Genomic DNA, 17,488 nt, shown 5'->3' with positions numbered 1-17,488 from the left:
CACTGATGGTGTTTCAGTTCAGAGCTTTGTGTTGAGTGTTTAGTTGTGTCCATCTGGGGTTGACATTTCGAGTCAGGACAGTCAGTGGGGGGCTGAACAGTCACCTATAACTGGGATACTTCAGCTCAGTGAGCTTGTGACTGGATGGGGATGGGGATGGGTGACTTTTATTTTAGGTTTCATCGTGTCAAGAAGGGAAAATCAACTCTTTCACTATCAGACCCAACTGAGTTTTTTTAAAATAGTGTGTAAGTAACCCCCCAGGAGCGCATCTTCTGATACGTTCATTTGAGCATCTGTTCTCAGTGACGCACACGTGTGTTTGAGTTGATTCCCGGTGCCTGGAGGGCCAAACGTAGTCCACCGCTATGGCAAAACACCGGTGAACATACCCGGAGATCCTGACACATCCCTCAAGTGTTGAGCCTATTTTTACACCTCCCTTAAAAATCAGTAAATTGGAAGGATTAATGATACTGATTATTTTTGACAGCTTCGGTTTATAATGCAAACAAGAGGCCCCGGCAGTCCTCGCCTTGGATGAAACCTGCTTTATAGACGCTAATTAACTCATCTGCGGCCCCAAAGAGCCCAGGTGTTCAAGGATCTGAGTTTCCTCCGGTGTTGCTGACAACATGCCTCGGCAAAACCCTGGCAAGTTGTGTCTCCGAGTGTCCCGATTGTCAGGAGCCTGTTGGTCACATTAAAGACAGGGATGTTGCATCTACCGTTTGTAAATATAGCTCGCAATTCTCACACATTCCTGCAGAGGGAGCTTTTGTCACAAATCTGAATATAATATGAAATGTTCCTTTTTTAAGTAGTAGTTTCTGTTTGATAAAGCAATGCTAGTTGAAAGGCATTGAACATATTGTTAGTAGTATTTTAAATGGCTGGCGCTTTTGTCCAAGGAAATGCTTTCAAAAATGTGAAGCAATGGTATGTCAGAGTGGTATAATATATAGGCCTAGCATGCAATGGACAATTAGAGAGAACATATTAATAGCAAATGAAGTGCATGACTATATTATAGTAGTGTTAATGTAGCTGTGGTCATCTAATGTGATAGGGTGGTGGACTTCCAGTTCTTACCTCTGCAATAAGAGTTCATAGTGATCACAATGTGTTGACTGCAGCGATGCAAAATTAATGATTGATAATTATTGTAAAATAACAGTAATATTATAAAAAAAGGCAGCAGGGACATGAAAGGGACAGCTGTGCGATGCAGCAATTGAAAGATGTGGGGCTCTGGAGCCATGAAGCAGCACCGTGCGATCCAAGGATCCAAATCCGGCCTAAACACACGGGCGTGTCTCAGTGGACATGGGGCGTGTGGTACGGGCCCAAAAGGCCCATTTCTGTTCTTGTGTATACTATATATACTTTACATTACCATATTTTGATCATGCTACACACTACAATTGTACCATTTTTTTTTTTTACCATTATTGTACAATACCATGATTTTACCAAGTTTATACTGTTGTTTCTACGATTTAACCATGCCCTTACCACATTTTTACCATGCTACACCACACTACACTTTACCATATAATGCCATGTACAATGTACAAATATTATCTTTTTTTTTACCATGCTGGTCTATACTTTACCACATGTTTACCATGCAACACCATAATACGCATGTAATTATATATATATATATATATATATATATATATATATATATACACACTCACCTAAAGGATTATTAGGAACACCATACTAATACTGTGTTTGACCCCCTTTCGCCTTCAGAACTGCCTTAATTCTACGTGGCATTGATTCAACAAGGTGCTGAAAGCATTCTTTAGAAATGTTGGCCCATATTGATAGGATAGCATCTTGCAGTTGATGGAGATTTGTGGGATGCACATCCAGGGCACGAAGCTCCCGTTCCACCACATCCCAAAGATGCTCTATTGGGTTGAGATCTGGTGACTGTGGGGGCCAGTTTAGTACAGTGAACTCATTGTCATGTTCAAGAAACCAATTTGAAATGATTCGACCTTTGTGACATGGTGCATTATCCTGCTGGAAGTAGCCATCAGAGGATGGGTACATGGTGGTCATAAAGGGATGGACATGGTCAGAAACAATGCTCAGGTAGGCCGTGGCATTTAAACGATGCCCAACTGGCACTAAGGGGCCTAAAGTGTGCCAAGAAAACATCCCCCACACCATTACACCACCACCACCAGCCTGCACAGTGGTAACAAGGCATGATGGATCCATGTTCTCATTCTGTTTACGCCAAATTCTGACTCTACCATCTGAATGTCTCAACAGAAATCGAGACTCATCAGACCAGGCAACATTTTTCCAGTCTTCAACTGTCCAATTTTGGTGAGCTTGTGCAAATTGTAGCCTCTTTTTCCTATTTGTAGTGGAGATGAGTGGTACCCGGTGGGGTCTTCTGCTGTTGTAGCCCATCCGCCTCAAGGTTGTACGTGTTGTGGCTTCACAAATGCTTTGCTGCATACCTCGGTTGTAACGAGTGGTTATTTCAGTCAAAGTTGCTCTTCTATCAGCTTGAATCAGTCGGCCCATTCTCCTCTGACCTCTAGCATCAACAAGGCATTTTCGCCCACAGGACTGCCGCATACTGGATGTTTTTCCCTTTTCACACCATTCTTTGTAAACCCTAGAAATGGTTGTGTGTGAAAATCCCAGTAACTGAGCAGATTGTGAAATACTCAGACCGGCCCGTCTGGCACCAACAACCATGCCACGCTCAAAATTGCTTAAATCACCTTTCTTTCCCATTCAGACATTCAGTTTGGAGTTCAGGAGATTGTCTTGACCAGGACCACACCCCTAAATGCATTGAAGCAACTGCCATGTGATTGGTTGGTTAGATAATTACATTAATGAGAAATTGAACAGGTGTTCCTAATAATCCTTTAGGTGAGTGTATATATATATATATATATATATATATATATATATATATATATATATGCAAGAAATACGCAATCCCTAAAGTTCAATTAAAGATTACAAATATTTATATATTACAATGTTATGCATACGGGATTTATCCTTACGCTTCATGCTATCATCATTGATGCCAAACTACATGTCCAATAATATATTATGCAATAAATAAAGTCACATGAGACGGAGCATCCTCACTCTCTCAGTTCTAGCTCTTTCTGTTGCAGCGCAGGCGCAATGCTCCGCACGGCCACTAGTGCTGTCTAGAATATACTAAATACAGCACAAACACGGGGGGCACAATAAAGGGCAAAAAGGGGTGTATAGACCAGCGTTATCTTACAAATATATAATTAAATACTGGCGGGAATTTAATTCTGCACCCAGAAATGAGGCTGAGCTGTGTTCATATACCACGGCCCGCTAAACCGCCGTTATCCGGCATTTTCTCCTCTCGATCCCCCCACGCCGTTAATGGTCCTTCCCAACATCGCTTTTTACACGGAAGGAACCATTTGTGATTGCGTGGGGTGTGGAGGCAAATATAACAGTCTTCCAGGTTTCATGACCACGGCGGTATTTACACGCAGATACCTGCAAACCCGAAACAGATCGAAAACGACATTAATCCGATTTCTGCTTTCCAAGAACGAGTCGAACCGACCCTTTCTGCTCCCACTCCACCCCGCACCCCCCTACGGGAGACGGTGGTGCAGCCGTGCCCCCGCCCTGCGTGAGCAATGCGGAACTCCCCGTAGAGGCGGCCGTGTGGAAGCGAGGCTGGAGCGGCGGCGCAGGGGTGCAGCAGCGCTGGAGTGGACCGCGGCGATGGGGACGTCCTGAGCGAGCAGCCGCCAATGCGCCCGGGATATTATTCTCCTGACAGCCCAGCGCCGCGCTCATGCCAGCACTAAAACGGGTTTTCCTCTGAAGATCGGGGTTTTCACGGGTAAGGTCACCTCAGAAAGCAGTCGTTGCGCGTCGGGCTCAGCTGTGTCTTGACAGCGACGGCAAATACAAAATGGACAGTCTGACAGGGATTCACTACAGAAGTGTGCAGCGCCGATGTGCGACATCCTGGGCGAGATGTGCGTGCAGTGTCGTTAACACACAGGGGCGCTTAAACATGTCCATCAATGATTGGGGTAGGACACAGTTAGGACACATACACTAAAGCACAACACGGCAGCAATAGCACTGGACAATTATTACACCGCACCATTATAAAGGATAATGAATCATGTTGTTCTTGCTGCAACTTCAGCTTGAATGTGCTTATTTGCATGCTAGCTGTCGTTAGTCGCAGATACTCGTCATGCACACAATGATGCGCCACTTGGTCCTACAGCATTTGTGCATTTATGTGCATAACAGGGACAATCACAGCAGCAGAAAAACAGGCATTTTATTGGAGGCTTGCAATCCTGACATTGCGTGTGTGGTCTAGGAGTGTCCCTGTCTTATTGCATCCAGAGCTGGCAAGGGCAAGGACACGGTGACCTGCCATGCTTGCTGTCAGAGGACGGCCGCCCTGCGATGCTTCTGCTTTGGCATCTTCCGCAGGCCTGCGCGACACGGAGCCTCCTGATCCGGAGATTTGAGGCCATTATAGTAGTGTCAGGCAGCGGGGAAATGCACCCGGCAGAAGAGTGACCTGAGACAGATTGCCTGAAGATCAGTTTCCGATGTATTCATACTGCTACTGAATGACTCGCTTACATAACGCAGTGGTATAAAGACGTGCATCTCGTCCTGTCTCAGCATGAGCTTTTATTAAGTCCTGCAGCGCTTAGTGAATTGCGTAGCTTCTTTCAGGTTGTGCAGATCCGATGTGAACCCGACACGATGAATGGGGGTCGTGGTAGTCATTGAAGTCTTGGGGAAACGATGTCGCCATGTAATCTTGCATCGCAAAATGTGCTCCTGATAAATGCACTAAACTACAGTGCTGGACCAGACTGGGTCCAAATACTGCACTGATAATGAATGAATGCACCAAATGCCACATTACTGACACCAGTTAATTTGTCTTTGCATCGCAGCTCTCAATGACAAATCATTCATTTTCATAGAACAGGGGGATTCATTCCCACTTTTTTGCTGTAGTTTTGAATACTAGAAATTCAGTTGTGAATTCTCACTCAACTGGTATTTATTCCCCTCCCTGACCTGGGTACATTGTTTATGTAATGTATTTTTTTATATATAATGTTCTGCTGTGCACACATCCAATCCCCACGTTTAAAAACAGTGCACGGAGGATAGCATACAAGTCATTTAGGTAACATGATGTCAACCATTGCAGTACTTTTAATGATTTTAACCATAAACATTGTGTACTTCGGCCACTGCCACTGCTCCTAACACAAGGTTTCCTGCTGCGTTCTGGCCATCGTGCATGCATTTCTTTCTTCTGACGACTCAGTCGTTCAACAGAGAACCACGGAGAGGTATTCAGGCTTGAAAAGGAGAAATAATCTCATGACCCATACCAGCCCCGCATCTCAACCGTCTTCTCAATCTGCTTCTGCTCCTTCTCTTATTTTTAGTTCCACTTCTCCAAATAGAAACTGGATTTTCCAGGGTAGCATCAAACCTTGTGCTCCTGTCCTGTGATACTGGCTTCACTGAATCGCCTGTCTAGACACAGTCCAGAACAAGGGCCCTGCGCTGATCCTTGGGGACGGTCAGCTCTCTGTACTGGCAGACCCTGGCTTTGATTTGTGCCACTGGGGCGGCTGCTACAGAGCTTGGGCACAGGCTAGGAGATCAGTGTGTATGCTTAGACATAAACAAACGGGCATCTCACACCAAGAGTGCTGTCCTTCGAACACCTCATAAGAGAAATGAATGAACACACAGATATAAGTTGGTCGTCTGCCATATTTGTTGCTGTTTCGTCTTTAAAATGATCGTTCCTATGATTGTTTCAAACATGCATCTGACCAGGGGGAGGTGCGACAGACTGGGGGGGTAATTTGCCTCATTGTATCTTCAAGGCCTTTGACAGTGGAGTGTTTGACATGTTTGGGCTTGTACGCTGTACGACGCATCACAATACAACACAGACATAAAATTCCCACCTTGAGCGCAGGATGAAAAGAGACGGGTCTATCATCACCTACTTTAATCGTGCTTTTCCAAGGATGTGGCAACCGTGCATCCTCCAGATTGGGTTGCGATTGCAGTGAAAGCTCTGTCCTGAGAGACGGGGAGAGGGACAGCTCACAGGGAGGCCACTCTTTCTAGTGAGAGTGGCTTGAGAGACGTGTTTATCTGTCTCGTACGGAGAACCAGCCTGGACACGTGAGGGAAGCGATCCCTGCTGCATCCGTACAAGACAGAGGAGGAAATGAGCTCCGAGTGCGGTGTCACTCTTGCTGGTGTTATGAGTTGTCCGTGGTGTGGCAGGCACAGGCTTTTATCTTGCCCGGCTGAGCCAGGAAATGGGTTTGTCTCATGAACCTGTGAAACGTTTTTCACAACTCTTCGTGTTTTGGGACTGTCACCCTTCATTGCAGAGGCTTTATGTCTTTGCTTGCAGCTTGCATCTGGAATGCACCGCTCAGGCCTGTCTCGAGGGGCGATGGCAGCCCTTTATGTGCTTTTCTTTGACGAATGACTTGTAGAATTGTGGAATTGTGCCTTGAGTTTTATATCTGTTTTTTCTTGCATCAGAGGCCGACTCACAAACCAGTGCGAGAAACTGCAGAATCCACAGCTGTCCTCTGATCTGCCCCCGATACACCGATGCCGTGGAGCTGTTTATCTGTGCCTCTGGCTTCTGTGGCAGAGACGCTTCTCTAAACCTTTCAGAGCAATAGAGAGAGAGAGAGAGAGAGGGGAAATAAGAAACAACAACAACAACCCAGAAATAGCCCAGATGCCTGTTTGCTTTGGTTGCTTTCGCAGTGGCTCCTTAAGTGCTGAAGTGATTTCAGATAATAGGCTGTAATTAGAGCCGGCGATTGTGGATGTTTGAACGGATACGAGTGCTGGGGTACATTGACGTCACTGCGTGGATGTGCTAATACCCATCTCTGTTAAAGGGATTGGCGATGTGAAATTAAACCGAGCTACTGGTTTATTTAGTTCTTTATTGATTTATTTTTCCACTCCATCCCCAGCTCATTATTGCCAAGACAGATGCTGCCCTTACATTGATGGCTTCGTACGACTGAGAGGAATAGCAGAGAGGGAAATATATTTAGTGTGTGTGTACAAATATGGGCTCTGTTTATCTTGTCCCAGACACTTATTATAGTCAGGACAGTTTGACGATTAGCCTACAGCCTGTGATATTTATTTAGGAAGCTGTCACAATAAAAGAAGATAAAAATTCTCAGGATGCAATTCAAACCGAGCTTCCCGTTCAGTGATGCCTCCGTACTGTTTATGTGCTCTCATGTCAGTCAGTGTGCCAGTCAGTCAGTCAGTGTGTCAGTCAGTCAGCTGTGTGTGTCTGTTTATCTTACCAATCCTAATCGGTGTAAACAAACACAAATGCGTAAGTCCCCTGATAAAGAAAGATGACGGTCCCTGCAATGTAGCAGAGCGGCGAGGCGTTGAGGGCTGGTTTGCAGGCGATGCTGCTCTGGCTCGCTCGCTTTGATTTGCTGGTCATCATTTGTGTACGGGAAGTGTTCAACAGTAAACACTGCAGTGTGCACAGCGGCCCGTCCCTATTTTGTCCTCTACCAGAAAGCTCTGAAGATTTATTTATTTATTATTATTACTTTACCTTTATGCACAATAAAGTTTTATGGACGCTGCGGGGGCTGGTTCCTACTTGTTTTACTGAATAATGAGCTATTGTCACAGTTACAGATTAATTTAAATATTCCAGCAATAATGGAGCCATCAGTGTGTTACTGAAGTATCAGTGGTATCAGTACTCAGTGGGCCGTGTTTGGAGACGGGCAGCCAGGGGTTGGATTGCCATGTCAGGCACTGAAAAGTGTCATCAGAATGAGTGATGCTGTGGTGAATATCTCGCTGTTCCTTCCTGCACGTTCCACCATTTGCAATGGAAATCCAGACATGTGCAGTAATACAACATTGTTATTTTGGATAATTGTTTTTCCCCACGTTCTCCTGTCTCTTTATTGGTGAAGCCACATGAGATGCCATTGAGGGAAGCACTGGGTAATAAATGAAACTCGATCGCGATCTGTTCAAGGGATACAGGCTTCTGATCAGATTGGGTGGCAGAAATGCAATTCCTGGTTGTTTGAGGTTCTTGGGTCTATCAGTGGAAATGTACAGCGTGGAAAAAACAAAGGTCACAGGCTGGAAAGCTTGGTGTTCTCAGAGGCTTGCAGCAAAGTGAAACCACAACGAGATCAATCCGCTTCACAATGGGAGATTTCTCAATCAAACCTGGCCAGCCCTGGTCCGGTCAGGTCATAGCGACCGAGCCGGTGTACTGAGCCAAATGGGCTGCACTTTAAATTGTACCGCTCAAACGAAAGCAAACAAGTTGATCCTCTGCAGCTCTGTAGAGGAGGGGAAGCATCGGGCCGGCGTTGTGATAAGAGCTCCGCTTTGCATTGGCTGATGTTATCCGGACTGGCGCTATCAGTTTATGTGACTCTAATCATTATTTTATTCTGCTGTACAAGATAGCAAAAGGTATAATTATTATGATAGTGCTGCTATTATTATAATGATTTCAGATGGGGGTCAGATCTGTGGCACAGTTTTCCACCCTGTGTGGGGGGCAGCGTGTCACCTGCCTCGCTGTCCAAACGATAAACCACCTGATCCACTCTGCTGCCTTCCATCAACGAGATAAAGGGTGAATCTGCGGCAGTCTTTTCTTCCCAACTGGCCCGTGAAGAACATCTTTATTTGTAGAGACTCTCCAGCTGGTGGAACAGGAATCTCAGACAGAGTGCTATGAAACATCCACAAAAACACCAAGAATAACACAACTAATCAGTCTGAGCAGCCCACTACACAATGCATGGTCCGTACCGGGAGTGCTTCACAGGGTAAGGAAGCTTCTAGTTCGCCTGCATGTTTGCCATCAGGGAGTCCCCCATTTTAGCCCTTCGTGCTGTGTCTTGCAATGTTTTTTTAATTCTGTTTTAATAATTGTGTAATGTGTTGCACACTGTACTCTAGACTCTTTGTGAAGTCATATTTGTTGTTTACTCACCTGTGGGTGTGAAGGCTGTGTATGGACTATAGATAAACTGGGATGTACGCTTCACTCACCCCCCTACCTGGACACGAGCTCACATGCGCGCACACAGCTTCCTGCTTGTAGACAAAGACTGTTTGCTTGGCCAGGAAATTGCATTTTATTCATTTGACAGTTGGTGTGATTAGTTTACCACCAAGTCGTACTCCATATTATATTTTAAACCTGTGGGATGATTTCCCACCACCACCCCCTTCTCCCTTTTTTCCTCAAGTAAAAGCATTTCACATTTCTTATAGTATTTATACCCTGTGTGCTTTCAGTCCCTGCAGTCATGCATCTTGAAAGAGCTGCAAGTTTATAAAAAGAAAAGCAGCAGCAGAAGAAGAAGAACATTCACTCGCTTACTACAATAATTTCAACAAATTATACCCCCCCACCCCCCACATAGCAAACTGGAATGGCACAAATTATATTACTGCTGCCACAACTGCCAGAATAATAGATTTTGCTTCTGCCCACAAACTGCTTCTGTGTGACACAAAATGTCCCTTGAAGGCGCCGTATAAGTGATGTGATTCCTCACCTGATCTGCGGTCGGGCTTCGCTGGAAGCACTGGAGCCGTTAAGAGCGCCTGTGAGTTTCCTGAGTCACTGGGAGTACATTGGCGACTCTTTTAATGGTGTGTGGTGACACGCCGAGTGGCCTCTGTTTTCGTCTGTGCCAGGACATCTGCCGTGATTCTGTGTGGACAGTTGAGTTAACTGATTTCAGGACTCAGTTAACATGGAAAGCAGGAGGCGGAGAAGAATGGCAAGACTGCAGCAACATTTCCCTTGCCAACTATCAGGCTGGTCCAATTCGCAAACCAGGCAGAGGAGGAGGGAGCCGGGGCTGTTGGACTGATGCTCATCCCTGGGAGGTTATATTGAAAACTGTGGTTTATATTGGGAAAGTGGGGAACACGCCTGCAGAAGACTGTTCCCTTTATTTGTGTGCTCTCTTCATCCGGGCCAGTGAAACAGACCTCTCTCAGTGAGGATCACAGTGATTATGGGGGTCTTGGGGGTCTGTCTGTCTTTAGCCTTCTGAAGGATAAAGGTAACTTTCTAAATAGTGGACAGCTATTGGAGGGGTGGGGGAGGGGATTTTTCTGGTTGGAATTTGACACATAATTAGTTCAGTCATTCTCAGTCCTGCTATGAGCAAAGCTAGGAGATGCTGTGTTTCTCTGGGAAATGTCTCAGGTGTGTGACCTGGAAACCTCAAAAGTCGTCCATATTTCTTGTAGAAATAGAAAAAAAGATGTTTGTCTTTCATATTACAAAATCATTTGTGTTTTGAGTGATATAAAACAAGATTTGGGGAGTGGGGGGGGTGGTGATTACTGTCCATGTCTCTGGAAACAGGTTTTATTGTGGACTAAACATGGCAGAGGCCTCTCCAGGAAAGGCAGCATGGGCATAATGTTCCTTGTTACAAACTTATTTTTAGATTTGCTGGTAATTAATATGTTATGGTTTCATGCTGGAAAGTACACAGCACTGTAGATAATAGAGGAAGGGATTTCCAATCTGATTACCCAGTGTTGTGTCTGAGAGCAGAAGGCCTGGCTTTATAGTTCAGTTTTCCTGTGAACCGGTCCCAGAACTGGTCCAACTGGTGCTGAAGAGAGGATGTCATGATGGGGCTGAGGTGCGTGTGGCCGCTGGGTTCAGATCTCGCCGTGTGGATGCAGAGATTGCCCGGCACTGATGGCACGGTTGGGTTATCTGTGGAGATGGAGACTTCCTCCAGCTGGAAAATGAAGGTGCCAAGAATCTGAGAATAAATATAATTTTTATTAGTATTGTTTCCACCTGACTAATCTTACTTGGTTCTCCCTGATAGTGTTACATTTCAGAACAATATTGCAGCTTAAACCTTTTTGAATTAAAAAGTGGAAGTTTGACAGTATGGCTGACGCAGGTGGCATTGTCCGCATTTTCAGCCAAGCTTATTATTTATTTCCCATTATTGTTTCTAACATGATTTAGTATTAGGTTTGTTTTCTCGCTGTACATTATCGACGTTCCTTTGGGAAGCGAGTCGGTGGTTCATCTTTACTGGTGGTGCTTTTCGGTCTGCATCTGCAGAGTCTAATTGGTCAAATCCCCGTCGCTAATCACGCTGTGTAAGTTCTGACAGGCTGTTCAAACATCGTTGACATTTTCAGAGGCCTTTTATTCAGTCTCTGTGCTTAAATTATTCACTTCACTCAGTTAATCAGAGTAAGTCTAACGCTAACCCTAACCCTATTAGTTACAGTTTCTCCATTGCGCTGGAATAATAAGAAAAGGTTGCAATGATTTTCAAGTTTCAAGGTAATGCACTTCGGTTTTCCTCTGGGACGCAGAATCCCCAGAGGTCCACCCTTCGTATGTTTGTGTAATCTTTTTATTTTAACCTTCTTTCAACTTCCAGAAGTGCAGAATATCTGAATCTGACTTTCAGCTAAATACTCTAATTAGGAGTAAAACTGGAAAAAGCATTTAATACATCTTCGCTTTGGTTGATGCCTTCATTATCGGGTAATTTGCTTGCCTGAAATAGGAATTTAATTTCCTCAGAATGATTATTCGCCATCAGACTGAAGAAGCCCGGAAGTGGTGCTGGAAAAGGACAGGTTTCACAGCCCAGGGGCGACGTCCAGCATTTCTAACATGTCTTCATCTTCTGGAGCAGAGATATCCTTGCCATCCCAGCTGGCTTAACTAACTAACTAACCGAATAGCTAGTCAAATAGTCAATCTGTCAAGGCTTTCGATTCAGCTACTCAAAGAAGGATGGCCAGGATGCATTGCCTTTGTTTGGCAAGTCCGAGATGCAAATCATAAGGTTCTCTGAGACCCCGTTCACACGTTGAGGTGTAGGCCACCTTATCTCACATGTGAACGCTCAAGAAATTAAAAGGTGTCTCTGAGCCAGGTGAAAGTTACACCAGCTTCAGGAAGCGTCATAAAGTCCTTAATGCCTATCTGTATGTGAACGCACTAGGCCCTGGGCTTTAAGCAACTCAAACCACGCCCCTAGAGAAATGATTGCCAAACAGGGTACACCCTAGTAAGAGTGAAGGGGTCTCAGCCCCCGAGGCCCATGAGAGGCAGTATTTCTTCTTTGTTCATCTCTAATTCTGTGTGCTCTGTGCCCCTCTGCATGCATTTTCTCTTTCTTTGATCTGAGCCTGTGAATTTTGGATGGGAACGCCCCTTGGGGCTCTCGGCCTTCAGAAGCCTGGCTTCCAGCTCAAGAAGCATTAGCATGAAGTTATCATAATCTGACACCTGAGCGTACCTTAGTCATGAGTAATGACGGGGAGGAAAGCGCTTCTATTTTTAAAATCTTCGAGGCTGCTTTCTGAAGAAGGAATGTTTAATTGGCCTCCTGTGTGTTGTTGAGGAATCTATCAAAAGAGCTGGCTTTACCTCAACCCCCCATCCCAGCCCACTGGCAGATTTATATTGCTAACTTCAGCAGCAGTGCCTTATCATATCTCAGTGCCATATGGTTTCCATGTGGGATTTGTCATGCAATGCAGCTCTCTGTGGAATAATGACAGAATTACAGGAGCATAACATATTAAAGTAGTAACAGTGTGAAGCCCCTCCTTACATGTCAGATTTGCAGTCTAGGCTTCTTATATAGACAAGATTTTGTGAGACCAAATGTTCAAAAATTACTCAGGAAAATTGTAGTTTTAAAGCTGTCAAAATGTAATCCCAGCCCGGTCTGTCTGTTTTTCCTTTATTCTTGAAGCGTTTGAAGTCAGGACTCGGATCTCAGATTATGCTGTTAAAGTCCTTGATGCCGGGGCTGGTACAGAGAGATACCCAACTCACTTCCTTTGTTTACTGCTAGAGCCATGCTTTCCTATTCATACAGCAAATGGTGGTTGTTTCCCTTTGAAAACAATTCTCTGTTTTTAAAGAGGAGTCCTGACGCCCTTCTGAGATCTTCAGATTCCGCCTCGTCGCGTCTAATTTAGTTGTTTAGCTTATCATGGGGTGTGTCTGCTTTTGGCGATCGCGTTCTGATCTGGTTTACACAGTGTGAATGGTTCAGAGAGGAGCCTCTTTCCTGTCTGGCGTCTCCACAGAGGGGAAATTAATATTTAATGGGATCTTGTCCTGATGGGGCCATACATTTTTAATCAGGTCTAAATTATTGACGTGAAAATGAGCTGGGTGTAAAAATAGGTATCGTGCACACAGTCTCTCTCCATTAGGGCCCTGTCGCGCTGTGGCTCCCGTTCCTGCGCAGAGCGAGTTGGGGGGGTTGAGGACAGATGTCAGCAGAAGGAGGAGTTTTTACATTGATGTTTTAGTCCCTGAAAAACATCCCCATGGAAACGGGGGACAGATTGCAGAGCAGGGCGGAGGTGCTCAACAGCGGATATCCCCTTGTGAAGCAGAAATCTCCACTCTCGACACTTCAGAGGAGAGAAGAGTCCGAGTGAAGGGTCTCGTCATTGTTTTAGCTGCCTGGCGTCATGGATGGGATCGGTGCATTCACAACATGCCCTTTCACCAGTTGGGTTTAAGCTTCTCTGTCATAGGCTGCAATGGACCACAGGAGTGTAGCTCTGAAGGACTTCTGAGCGCTCAGCTTATCGAACACTTGATTTTGCAGGCCTCAATGCGCCAAAGGCCTGAGTGAAACTTGACCGCCTTGCCCCGTCTCCGAAGAAGTTTTGTTTTAGGCAACAGCTTGTGTTCTGCTGTTGTACTTGTCGAGACCTTCTGACCTCTCTTGAAGCCCACACGTCTGAACTCTTATCTCATGCCATGGGCTTCATTTTGCAACGATAGCCTTCTTTAGCCTCTGTGCTTCTACGTTCCCCGGCCAACATGATTAGCTGCTGCCTGTGTATCTTCTTGGCCGCTGGCCAGACAATGGGGCAACTGAGAGGCAAGAGTTAACGCAAGATCTGCTTGGGGTGACCCACACTCTGGACGTATGCAATTATGGATGGATCTGAAGACCCTCAGGACTGTTACATGAGGCGTACTGGTCACAGCACAAGGGGGAAATTGGTCTACAAGGAAGAGACAGTAGTCGACGCGTTACAAAGTATATTTACCCATCCGTGGGTCATATCCAGTCACCTGCGATGACAGGGATCGAGTCACTCTGTCTCAGTGTTGAAACGGTGACCTTTCAGCAACAACATGAGCCCGATGCGACCCCCGCGGCCCTTCTGTGAATGTGAGTATTGTGTCATGTGCTCAACCTTGGGGTGGAGCTCCCAGAGCTCGTGAGCAGAAAGTGTGGAAACTCTCAGACTATTCAAAATGAGCCTCAGCCTGAATTACGACAAAGGAGGAGGGGGAGGAAGAAACTACTCAACTTGTGCAATTCCTAAGGTAGCTGGGGATTGAGGCCGAAGATCTCCAAGAATGGATGTGGAATATTTTCAGTGTCGTTTCTCCTTGAGCTCATTGTACAAAACTCTGTCATCGCCTGCTGTCTGACGTATCATCCCACCCTCTGCGTAACACACAGAACAGCCAATCTCTGTCTCCCCTCTTGCCTCATAGGTATCTGAATGCTTCTGAATCTTATCTACTTGGACCCCCCCCCCCCAAGTCACCAGCTGTCCTACAAGTCCTTCAGTAGAGAGCGAGTTAACCACAATGTCAATAGTTGCTTTCTCATAAGTGCCCATTGAAGCAGGCAGTGATGTAACTGACGCGCGCCGGTTTGAGCTGGTGCAGTAATGCCCAGTGAGTGGGTTATATCACGAGCAGAATGAGGCTTTGAGTTCTCGCCACTTGAAGAAATGTAATTCTGCAATAAACCTGCAATTGATCCTCCCATTGAAGAGCAAATGAAAAACGATTAGTGTTGCTTTTACTTTTCTTCTTTTTCCTCTAGTACGCAAATCTAATGTACGACTCTCGTCTCGGTGACTGGTTTAATCGGCCCACGGGAGCGTTTGTGTGGCAAGGTTTGCAAGGTGGCATTAAATACGGTGCTCTGGTTTCAAAGCTTGCAAACAAACCCTCTCCTCTGTGAAAATAGGACTATTATTTAACCCTGAAACTGCTTTATGACGTAACATTTTCCATCTATCAATACAAAAGAATGTGGGATTTCTTTCCGACAAGATTAATTCAATTGTAAACATTTTGGATATTTTAAGACGTGTCAACGGTCTGTCATCTGCTGTACATCTCCACAGTGTGTTCAGTGGATGTTTCCATTTAATTTCCTTTCAGAAATGCACCATTGAACTGTATTGACCTTTTCTGCGAGGACAAAAGTGACACAAATGGCTCCAGCCCTCTTGCAGCGAGCCACACGTTTATTTAGTCATTTCCACTTCAGAAAGCTTTTAAATGTGTAGGATTCATTTTCTGAACAGTAATTATTGACTTTACCTACAGATCATACGCCTGCAAGACAAAGAGTGCGTTGTGAGGTGCCACCCAGCCCTATTTTAACAAGTGTTTGGCTTCACCTGTACTTCTTGTAGGAGTTGTGGGCGTCTAATTCGTTTCTGCTCAAGAGGTTCTCTGCTAATCCCTCTTTAAATATCCACATTCCTCCATCTCCTCCCTTCCTGGGTCACCTGCGTCCCACGGTCAGGGGTCACCACTCAGAATAGGCCACTGAGCCGACAGGAGCGTTACTTCTGTTTTTAAAATATGTGTGTTTATTTTTAAGATGCTTCAGGCACCGAGAGGAGTTTGTAAGACCAGTGCCCTGTGGGAGGTGGGTTCCTCTTGTTGCAGGGTTTGAAGACTTGTGGTTCGGAGGACAGAGAAACAGGTCACATGACCGTGTGAGGCAGCATTTATGACTGAGCGTGACTTTGTCCGTTTACACACTGGCAGCAGAGAAGCCCCAGCGGATTGTCAACAAAATAAAAGTCCAGTGGTTCTTGCTCTAAGGTTAGCCCTAATGCAGTATTTCCTCTTCCGTTTTTTGCGTGCTGATTAGAGGATTATTCGGTAGTGCTTTCTGGAAGGGCGGTTACAACTCTCTGATCCTTAGCAGTTTCAAGACTTTGTTCTGATGAATCAGGGCGTTGTGGGAGGAAGTGAGAGAAACCACAGCACCTCCGAAAGAGATGAATGTGTTCACACGCTCTCAGATGTCGCCGGGTTTCGTTTGTGGAAACCGTGTCGGATTGTTTAACTTGATCGCATGTCAGCTACGATCTGCGTGATCAATACCCAGGGAAATCAATACATTGACCCTTCTCCCTTAATATGCACTGCCTGTATCTTATCCACGTCGCCTGTAAAGAAGCATTTTAATGAATCCAGCTTACTGGCTAATTGGACCATTTAAGTATCTGGGAACTGGAACAGAAGTCAGAGCACTTTGCACCCAGATATTTGAGTCTGAGACCTGCTGCTGTAAGGCGGAGAGGGAGAGCGAGAGAGAGAGGGGGAGAAAGAGAAGGAGACTGTTTTACCAAGGTGGAGTGTATCGGTAAGGTGAGTTACTGCTAGAATAAACAGGATTATAAACCGCAACCAAAAATGATAAGCAGTGACTTAAACAAACTTTAGAAGTCAGAAGGCCTTTCTATTAATAGTATTTTATTATTATTATGCCTGAATTCAAATCGATGAGGAATACACAGTCGCATTATAAACTCTAACTAAAAAGGAACAGTACAATGTTGTGTATAAGCTAATTGCACTCAGTTAGTGCAAATTGCGGTAGTGACTGGGGCTGCTTGTGCGTTTTGGAGCTGATCCTCAGACGGGATGAGGGCGTTTCTGGATCTGTGCGTCTCCCCTCTCGTGCTCAGCGCTCCTGCAGTGTTTTGAAATGTCAAAACGCTCAGCAATGTGGTTACTGCGGTTTCCAAAGCCGTTTTCCCTGACTTGCCGTCTTTGTGCGCAGAGCTGCGACGCGGGGGGATTAACGCATATCTTTACTCCCCGCTGCACTATGTGAAGGCCAGGGTCGAGCCATTTACATAAGCAGGGCTGTCTGTCCAGAATATCAACAGCCCCCCCCTGCTCTTTCTGCTGTGTTTGGGTCAGTGGATTGGCATTGTGATAAAAATAGCCGTCACGGCCCGGTATCTGAAGACAGCAGATTGGGTTGCTATGGAGACGGGGCTGAATCAGATTACCTGAGGGCGGGGGGGTGAGTGTGGGGGGGTGGTGTGTGCGTGGGGGGCGGGGGGGTTAGTCATGTGACTCTGGGAGAGGACAGTGTAATTCCCTTGCAGACTCACAAGGCCACGTTCAGTTTAAAGAGAGACAGTTCTCGAATCACGAGGTAAACTCTTTCACTCCCGGGGTGGGGGCTCCTAAACCAGCTTCCCTGTAGCTCCTGTTGATGGAGAAAAAAGAAGAAAAGGTTCTAGATTATTCAACTCTTGAGACTAACTAAATGTG

At 45.6% G+C, this 17,488-nt stretch overlaps 1 protein-coding gene across 41 annotated transcripts in view; it reads left to right on the top strand.

Annotated features, from left to right (window-relative positions):
• The first annotated feature begins 3,714 nt into the window (after positions 1–3,714).
• Positions 3,715–17,488, top strand: part of madd (MAP-kinase activating death domain) — a 67,580-nt gene continuing 53,806 nt past the window's right edge. For all 41 annotated transcript variants that reach the window (XM_066700744.1, XM_066700763.1, XM_066700764.1 and 38 more), the window contains exon 1: positions 3,715–3,889. The gene's annotated coding sequence lies outside the window, so the exon portion shown is untranslated. The remainder of the gene's footprint in view (positions 3,890–17,488) is intronic.

Source organism: Amia ocellicauda, chromosome 4 (genome assembly GCF_036373705.1).
Source record: "Amia ocellicauda isolate fAmiCal2 chromosome 4, fAmiCal2.hap1, whole genome shotgun sequence".
NCBI lineage: Eukaryota > Metazoa > Chordata > Actinopteri > Amiiformes > Amiidae > Amia > Amia ocellicauda.
This window is presented reverse-complemented; position numbering and strand designations above follow the sequence as displayed.